The sequence below is a fragment of the Labrus bergylta genome, chromosome 9 (assembly GCF_963930695.1).
Source record: "Labrus bergylta chromosome 9, fLabBer1.1, whole genome shotgun sequence".
NCBI classification, from domain to species: domain Eukaryota; kingdom Metazoa; phylum Chordata; class Actinopteri; order Labriformes; family Labridae; genus Labrus; species Labrus bergylta.
In genome coordinates, this window is record NC_089203.1 from 16,767,703 (window position 1) to 16,778,347 (window position 10,645).

Here is a 10,645-nt window from a genome sequence, read left to right on the forward strand (position 1 = left end):
TAAAATAACAATCATGAAGCTCTTTTTTATTGGAGAATATTACTACCATTGAACCTAGGAGCCCAGAACAGATCACCAAAACTGCCTGAAAGGGAAGCAAAATGTTGCTTACCGTTCTTTCATGTGCAACCACACAGTCCAGGTGTCTGCCACAGAGCACCAGCACAACGAAGGTGATCATCAGACCAATCCTGTTTAAGAGACCAATTATGTGGTGGGTTTCAAATGCCGCATGGAAAATCAAAAATCAAATAGACTAATGGGCAGAATTTGGGGATCTGAAGAGATCTTCTTACAAGTAGCAAAGCTGAATCAACCTGCAGATCTCCCATCCTACAGTGGTGTCAGTCTTATAAAGAGCTTCTCACCACATTCTCACATGCCTCTGTGTACCCTGGTCATGACATGTTCCAGAGGTCAGGTTATTCTGAATCAACAATGTCAGGTCAACAAATGGTGTCAAGTCAGCAGCTGATGTCAAAACGTTGCATTAAAGATCAATAACAGTTGCTAACCACGGTCACTGCACACACCATTACTGAAATAACAACATCAGGTGAAATTGAAGATAACGTAACAGCCAACTAAAATTGTTGCGCTTTCCCTATTCTGAAATGCTTCTCTGGCAAATTAAGTTTTAGCTCTTCATCAAATGTAAACTACATAGAAAGTAAATAAACAGTAGAGGGCAGAAAGGAAAAATAAAATGCCTGCAGTGACTACAGTAATTATTAAATAACCAAAGGACTAACAAAAGCCTTGCAACCACAGGCGCAGCTTGTCAACAGGCAAGGCAGGCAACTTACTGCTTGGGGCTCATGCTAGTAAGGGGCGCCTGAGGGCTAACAAACTTTAAACCACAGCAGTGGCTTACAACGTACACATTTTGCAATTACAGTACAAAGCCTACCTAAGAGGGAAAAAAGAAAGAGGAACAAAGAAAGCAAGACAGTGATAAGAGAAGTGGATAATGGCAACTGAATATAAAAGAAAATGACAGAATGCCGCTAGTCTCCATAACTATGTGGGAATGACACTTGAATAACCTAACTTCTGCTAGTATTACATCATGGCATTTGTTGTTTGACGTTTAACATTAGTTTACTTAACTAGCAGAGCAGAATGGCATGTCTAGCTCTGCTGACATGACCATGTCAAGAGCATCTCACTATGGGTCAGAGTCAGGACACTAGCAGCCAACTTGTTAGCTTAGATAGCAACCTGAAAGACCATGAATGAGCTAGTTGTTTAAGTATCAACACTTTATAACCCGTCAACCTAGTCTTGGGAAATATTACCAAAATAAACTTAAATCTCTGCAGTGAACAAAAACAATTAAATTACTAAATCATTTTTTTCTTAAATATATATAATGGTGATGGACACTGGTTGTAAGGGCCCCCCTATGATTTTTCGCAGACTCTAGAATCGCAACTGTTTGCAACATCAATATAAACATTTCCATTTCAGGATATACACACAGATACAGAGATAATGTATAACACATGTCAGAGTCAAAATTGTCACTATATTTCAGGTAGAGTTGTGTGATGGCTTCAAACAAAATCAATTAGGTAAGCCGTTGCTGAGCAGGTTTAACATGCTATCAAATCAAAACAAAAGGCAGCCACGGATCCAAAGTCAACTTATAAACTACATTTATTAATAGAAAACTTTTCAGCAAAAATAAACTTCACAAAATAAAATAAACAAACAGATCGCTATATAATGTATATCCTTTGCAGTCAAAAAACTGTTCCGCTTCCCCACTCTCACTCTCCCCCCAGGTGTCCTTAATCAACTTAAATTCCACTGCCGATACGCCGCGGCTCCGCCCCATAGAGGGAGAAATAATGCACAGATACCCCCAAATCAATTAACAAAATGTAAAACCAAAATAAGCCAGAATAAACAATAATATAAACAAATAATTCTAAAGTCATTAATGTTTGGCTCTTTTCTTTTGGATTTTTTCACTGTAAATAATTCATATGGCCATTTGGCCACAACAAGTTGATTTATCCTAATGCAGAAATCAATATTGTTGAGTACATTGTCCTAGAATAATAAACTTTGTCTTTGCTAATCCAAAATTGAAATTATTGCTGGATTTATTTATCCAAGTTCATTCTCAGTTGTAACCAAGCAGCAACTGCTTGTACTGAAAAATGAAGAAAATGCATGTGTGCCAAACATAACTGATCCGTTTTGTTTTCATGAAGGATAAGAGTTATGCATAGATAAGAGTGTGACTGATCTGACTACAAGCAGGCTTAAGGCCCAACTAAACTCCAGCTCTTTGCATGTTAGATTGACTAAAAGTTAGGTTGAGACAGAATTTCCAATATGGCGACAGACATCATTGGGATTCAAAACTGCATTTCTGAAACCAAAACTTCACAGAGACTACGTCCATGTTATATACAGTCGATGATTGTAACAGATCGTCAGTCTTGATAATTAAAGAAAGTTGTAACTAATGTCTTAACCTGGACATAAAGCAGTCATATTGATTATCTGTTACCATAGGAACCCAATCTTATAAATATATCTGACCATATATCTGACCTGAACATTGGGCTTGTGATTGTCTGAGTGTTCTCTCCTTTGATCAGCAGCACTCTAATTGATAAACAGATGGCAGGAGTCAGAGTGTCCTGCAACCCAATAACACTTTTAAAGCCTGTCATCATTGGGAGTGTCAGGGAAATGCAGAATGTCTCTCTCACTACATAGAAACCATTTATCGAAAACAAGATGCAAGTAGAACCTCTACAAAAAGTATTTTCCCTTGGATCAAAAACTGAAGTATACAGTATATCTTATTTGATTTAATAGTCTCTTATGCTTTTTCCATTTGCCTTCCTTTTGTGATATTTCTGCTGCTTTGACATCGCTTTCTCTACACCTTTGTCTCTCCACTCTCTTCAGACTCTGCACTGTGGGCAACAATGAGTCTCGAAGGAACCTTCATTTCTGTTTTACTTGGCGTGACCCAAATTGTTTTGGACAGGAGCTGCACTGCTGCCTGTGATGGAAGTCCTTTTTCTGGGCATTGAATCAGAATGCTGAAGCGGAAAACATTTGCACACAGGGAGGCACACACACAAAGGGATGAGACACACAGAGACAACATGTCCTATTAACTGTTTCTTTCAGCAGCACAGCGGGGTCAGGTCGGCTTAAAGACGCCAAAGTCAGACCCAAACCTGACATGAAAGTTGTTCCTCAGGGAGTACAAGGGGAACACTTGTACATTCAGAGCACAGGGGGGGATCAGTGGTTAAAAGATACCTTCAGACAGCCTCCTGTGAGGGGAAACATTCACCCTGCTGAAGTCATCTTGAATCAAACAGTGTAACCAAGGACCCTGAGGGGAGTAATCTGGCTGATCCTGCACTCTTTGTGTTAATAGAGCAAAAACAGAGGTTTGGACAGAGATCAACTGCTATATAGGAATACAAAAAGATTATTATCATTCATTTTTTGTGCTGACTCGTGGACACTAGCAGATAAAATACGTTTAATATGTAAACACTCACTGAGAAATAAAAAGGGAACAACTTCAACTTAGGTTACATTTGTTAACATGTTCTTGTATGCAACAGTTTTAAGGAGCATACCATCACCATCATAACAGACTATGTTGTGAATTGTAGTGCATCATCTGAAAAGTCAACAGATTGTGTCACATGAGGATCATAATTTAAAGTATCATCTTATCTCCCTCTTATATCTGCAGGCATTTTTATTTTGGACATATGAACATGTATCATATTAAAGCCTTTATGGACAAATATCTATTAATTTTACAGTGATAAATGTTTGGGAAATACTTGCTTCAAGTATCATAGCACATACAGTGACCAACATCCAGACTAAAGCCATATACTCCTTTACGATAAGTTTTATGATATCTTTTTTCAACCTAAGATTCAGAGGCTGATTATTACACAGGTTGCTTATGTTTTGAATAGGATATAGGATATATTTATATATATATCTTGTTTGTTCATAGGTAAACATGAAGACGTTACCCTGTTGGTAGTTAAGCAGAAGTCAAACAGAGACTAAACACCAGACGTTGAGAAGCCTCGATAAAACAGAAAATGAGAAATATGGTGAGGCGAGTAATTCATCTTTGCAGTCAAAAGTGTAGGTCATCCATTTGGCCTTTATGCAGAAGTGTCACCATCAAATAAAAGAATGGAGTGGAAAAGGACAGGGAAGGATGACATGGAGACGTATAGAGGAATAGAAAGCAATAGAAAAATGGGGGAAAAAAATGTGATTAAAACAACCATGAACACAGAACAGTGCTGAGTGTCTGATTTAAACTCTGCCCATTGATTACGTTTCTTTTTTTGTATTCAGTTGCTCTCCGACTTTTGGAGCTTAAGAAGAAGAGAAAAAAATGAACTACAACTACTAAAACTACAACCTTCCTTAGATTTCATTTTCATTTTGTTTCATTTTAGGTTGCCTTTAAATATCAACTATTATTTTTTGTTTGTCAAGGTAAACTAAGGAACTATATACACTAAATTTTCTACAAATTTTTCCCTAACTGTCACAGGCCAAGACGATACTGACTGGAACATTAGAAGTATATATAGAAGTCCTTAATAAGTTACAACAGTCATAACAAATAATCAACACGCAACGTGTTCGGTCAAGTTAACTAGAGCAGGTAGGAACAGATCATCCGGTGAAAATCTCCACCCACTGACCAATCAGACTTCTTCATCGTGAAGCTCTGTTAGCTGATCCAGAGAGTGAAGAAGCGAGAGAGACCAGCAAACCCTTGTCTATCTTGTATGATTTTACATGTGAAATATAAAAAATAAAGTTATTAACTGTTCTTACTGATAACACCCTTCAACAGAGACTGACTTACCAAAGCCTTGTTGTAATCATAAGATGTAAAATGACACGTAGGCTACTTATCGTGGGGAATTATGTAATGTGTAATCTTATTGTATCCTTAGAGCTACAGTTTGCTATCGTCGGGGCTGCAGCTGAAATGTTATGCATAAAACTGTCATGCACATCACAATAAAAAAATGGAACAGGAACAAATGTATTAAGGTCAAGAAATGGGAGTTATAGTCAGGAGATAGAATCAGCCTTCATTTGTCCATTCACACACTGAGTGCTGGAATCTTACAAACCTTTAAAAGTCACTGAGGTAGCAATGTGTCAAAAACAAGGTAGCCTGGTTTTAAAGGATTTTTGTGCTTAATCAATTATTTGACCAGAAATGGCAAAATTGCTGTGTTGAAGAAGGTTTGAATCTTCTTTTTTACAGTCTATGCTTGAAACGAAGAATTAAGTCCGAAAACTCATTAGGAAAAGGTTAACTGAACAAATAAATCAAGTAACTCAAGGGTTTTCTTTTGGCTTCCTCACAATTAGACTCAGGCCATCAGAAATGATTTCAAGGGACTTCTTCATTCATTCCATTATTCCAATAAGTCCATCCTCAGACTGGATGCTGGCTACATACTTATTCACTAACATGTCACTGAACATTACAGCGAATGGCCGATGCTCCCAGGGCTACATTACCATTTCTATCTCCTCACTCTGTGCAGAATTTGGCCAACAAAGGCCTTCACCTTATCTTAACCTAAACCCAGAACCTCCGACAGCAAGACCTTCTGTAGAGGTAATATGTGAGAGTTTGTTCATGTACATTCAATTTCTGACAACCACTTTCCATTCCATCACTGCTTGGTTTTATGATTTATGTTCTAAATTCTTACTGTATTGATTGGGCGGTCCGTCAGTGACTTTTTCAGTGTTATCTTTACCAGGTCTCTCTTTCGACTGAAACCCTGTGTCTCAATGAGATAACAAGTCTAAATAAAGGTTAAATAAAACATGAAAACTGCTTATAATTGGTTCAACTGTAGACCTGTACATAGCATAGCAATTTTTTAGTGATGTTTCTAGCCATCTGATGAAAGACATGCAAACGTCTTTGCTTTTTTGCTTTGTTTTGATTCAAGCAAAGTAACTGTGACAAAATTTGTGACAAAGAGATAATGAGACAGGCATTAAGTAATAAACGTAGATATGGAGACAGACAGGAAGTACATACAAGACTGGCCAGATTGGGACTAAGTAGGAAGAGTTTCTTTGGAGTAAAAACATTTGTTTGTGTGTCTCAGGGCTTTCACATGCAGGCAGGAGGAAGCTGTAGTACATAGTCAGGCAGGAAGGCTATGTGTTTGTCATCCAACACAAAATATTGATTTGAGCCACAAGTCAGACATCAAACACTGGATCATGGCTGGGAATTACCCTCCTGCCTTTTCCTTCTCCTTTTGTTCCCTTCGCTTATTCCCTCCCCCGTCATTCGTGCAGTATTTGTTTACTCAGATCAATAGGGAATGGCAGAAAAACAAAGCAGAGGAAACGCACTTCCCGACAATTCTCCTTCACTTACGCAGACATGCACTCCTATGCTGTTTTGGTCACTACTGAGGACACTGTGTTGTATTTAGTGGAGGCTGAACCAGCTGCAACAAAACTCAAATACAGATGGATACCCAACACAACCCATGGATGTAAGTATACATACCAAAAACAAAATATATATATATAAACTCAAAATGTTCAAACCTGATGCCGCTACAACTATTCTCCAGGCTATAACACTGAAGCTTAAATACAGACTCAAACACAGTCTGCTAACCTGAACTACAAGGTAACATAATCATACTGTTGAAAAAACAACAATTTATATCAACAACAAAAAAAACTTACTGACATAAATTCAGAGTTGGAAAACATTATGCCGTGGTCCTTTTTAGTGTAATCTGTCATATAGTAACACTGATCAGTGCTGAGCTTAAACAATCACAACAGATATACTTAGATACATGTACACATGTAGTAAGTCCATTCAAGTCAATGAGGAAGATGCTTCAAAACAAGACAAGAGGGCGGTTTGTCATCTCTGAGATCAAGGATGCATCAATATTCATGAATACATCAGTTTAGCATCACTCAGCAGCTTAACACACACACATGCGCGCACACACACACACACACACACACACACACACACACACACAAATTAATCAGCAGACTATTAACCCTTCATAAAGAATGTCTTAACTTCATATAATATTACTTTGTACTTTCAGGAAAGCTTATAAACCTGAACTTTTACGGAAAAAAATCCCCTTACATATCAGCAAATTAACAATGATTAGTCCATCTACACAGATAGTTAAGCAGGGACACAGTCCTTTGAGTTTCTATGAAACTGTCTTCCCGGATATTAAGTCCTGAAACTCCACATAGTGTATAATAAGTGCACCAAGATGTATGGTTCATTGTGTTCTTATTTCTATAACAGGAAACCTTGAATAAATGCACATTGCATCACAGATGAATGATTACATGTTTGTATTATTCACTTAAAGAAGAAATATAATGCAACAAAAGCAAGATGGACTCCTTCTGAAGGTCATTTATCTGAATAAATCTAATCTTAAGTGAGGGGTAAGGAATGGTCTGGATAGTTGAAGAAAAAAAATCCAATAATGGCATCCCTCTGAGAAGAGTGAGAGCTGAGGAGGGTCTTCTAAAATCTCCCCGTGAGAAGCTAATGGCAGATTTTAACAAACACAAACATGCTTCCAAAGGCTATCTCCAAACAGTACTAAAGCTTCCAAGAATTCTAATTCTAATCCATAATTTGTACCCATTCCCCTCCTTTAATTGCCTGCTAATGTTGCTTAATGAAATGTGTTGAGGAAAGGACAGCTCTGTTCACAGCACAGTGAGCTGACTGAGAGGAAACACAGGAGATAAACGACCTCTCCCAGTCACCATTGATATACAGAAAATCATTGTGTTTATTCATTTTGTATTCATGGATGTGTGTTTAAACATGTATTTGTGTCATGTAAAAAAAGATAATTTGAGAGGAGGAACAAACACAACAAAGTATCCCATGTCTTTCCTTAACCTATGCATATCTCTGCCCACTGAAAAAAAGAACTGATACAAAGAATGAACATTGTGAGGGTTTAATTTAAGAGTCATGATTCATAGGTGTGGCTATCACATCCAAATACAGGGTTGGACTATTTTTCAACTGTGTGTCTTAGTAACGTACACGTTCCCTTCAGGATTTTTATCAAAAGAAATGCTGTCTCAATTTTCAGTCTATACTTGGCTTTTTGTTTTACCACTAGAGGGCAGAGAGGATCCAAAAACAACACTGCTTAATGTAGCTTTAAAACAAAATCCATGATCCAGAGGCAAATATTTATCACTAAACTTAGAAAAAAAAGGATTGGGCCATATCTCTACAATGTCATTGGCAGATCTTTAATACAAAGCTACAGCAAAGTTATATTTTGTTATTTTATAAATATACACTTTTTTGTGCCTGACATAAACCCATTCATCTATTTATTTATAGATCGTCCCATTATTCGTGCATCAAAGTTAACATCTTTGCAACATAACAACACATATTTTTAGGAGTTCTGTGTTATGACTGTGAGTCATTTGTATATAAATGAAAGTGTAATAATTGAATCTGCCTTTGTGCGGCTTTTTGCTCTTTTTCTTGTTTGTGCGTCCGTCTTTGTGCTGCGCTGCAGGTGCCTGCCTCGATTGGAAAAAGGATGATGGCGCGCACCGGCAAGGGATTGGACGGAAGATGGTGCTGGGTGCGTGCGCCGAGGACACCTGAGGGCACCACTTTTAAAAGGGAGCTGCAGAAGCTGAATGCTGCCCTCCTTCTTCCTCACCTCAAAAGAGAGACGTGTTCGATTTTCAGAGAGAGAAATTTTGTGTCCTGTTTACATTGAGATTATTGTTATTAAATTGTTCAGTCCTGATCAAGTTGTAAGGGAGAGTAGCTTTTTCTTTTGATTAATCTTTTCTCCTGTTTTTCTGTTATGGAAGTTAGGCAAGATGCCTGTATTTTCTTTTCTTCAATTTATTTGAGGTAAGGTAGTTCGAGTTTTGACTTAGATGTTATGTTTATTATTTTGATTAATTTTGTAAACAAAGTGAATAAATTACTTATTCTGGACTGAAAATTCAATTTAATGGTGGTTCATCATTGGGAGTGAGGAAGGAGAGGGTCACTTTTATGCTACAGCTGGTTTCTTCCAGCTGGTCGTACCATGTGTCTTAAGTCTCACATTATAACACACACTGACCGGTTAATTGCGTAGATTGGTTGTCTAAAGAAGCTAAAGAAAATGCAATCGTTTTGTAGAATATGACATTTAATTAAACATTCTTTTGGTGCAGCAATGCCATTTTTTGTTCACATCAATCTCCAAGGTGACGCTGTCATTGCGGCATGGAGGCACAGCTGGCGTTTGTTTCAGGTGACTTAGATCAAGGCAGCTCATTGACTCTGAGTGTTATGTCATTTCACACCAGGCTAACAGCACAAACCCACTTTCAGGTGACAGGCGGAAGGAGAGAGAACAAATGAAGGTGACAGAAAAAGATCACAGTGAGCAGAGGCTGGTTCTATAGATAAGTAAAGCTGTTACATTGTACAGATGTGTCTCAAAGAATATAACACATTCAAGGCCACAGATGACATGTTATATCAACATACCGAGGTACAACACAGGACATTGGACAGTGGTGTATGGTGGTGCAGGGTGACAAGATTACCTTACTACATCCTTATGTGTATTTACATTGACTTATTGCACACGGTTCAGAGATTTAAGGCTCATATATAGAATATATTATATAATATTCCTTCACTTTGAGCAGCAGTCTGTCTATTCTTGGTCACTGGGTAATGGGTGTCACACAGGGACTCTCAAAAATAGATTATAATAGAAGAATAAAGATGGTGAAGACATTTGGAGGTGACAGAAGGAAAATGAAACCCACACACCTACAATCAAGTTGTCAGAGCTTATTTATGCATGATCAAAGAAACAGATCCATTGGAAGGAACACATTCCTGTGCCGTGTCATACTGCGAAGGGAGCATTTTCAGGGGAAAAGGGCAAAGTCATACGTCAACCTATATCTATTTTTAATGGTGTATTCATCTGAAGTTTAGCCTCAGTTCAACATCTCAGTGATTAAGGTTGTCAGTCCGACTTTTTTTTTCAATCACTAAATCTAATTATCACTACCAGGAAATGAGGGAGAAGTCTATTGGTGGACTGAATGTTTGTACCAACCAATGAGTCTAAATGAAGTACAATATAGCCTTTGGTACTTAAACCTGCATTCTTTCTAAAGGCCAGCAGGGGGCGACTCTACTGGTTGCAAACTGAACTCTGATGATGAGGGGAAAAAAAGACTCTTTCTCACTTCATTTTCTGGCTTATATTTGCACTCTTAACACTTTTAAGGTCTCCTTCCCTAGTTTTAGGTCTTCACCAACACAGCACAGTGTTCATTGTGGGACTTATGGTCATTCAGGAGAAGGGTATACCTCATGGCTTACTTATGACTGACAACAACTGCAACATCTCAATGATGATAGAAGTGTAGAAAGCTCAATATCCCCAGCTTAATCCTCTCATCAAAATACGGAGAAGGTCAATATGTGAGACTGTTGACATCACAATCCCACAATTCTTTGCAATTGCAATTCTTATGCAAAGTTTGTGATACAAACACAAAAACA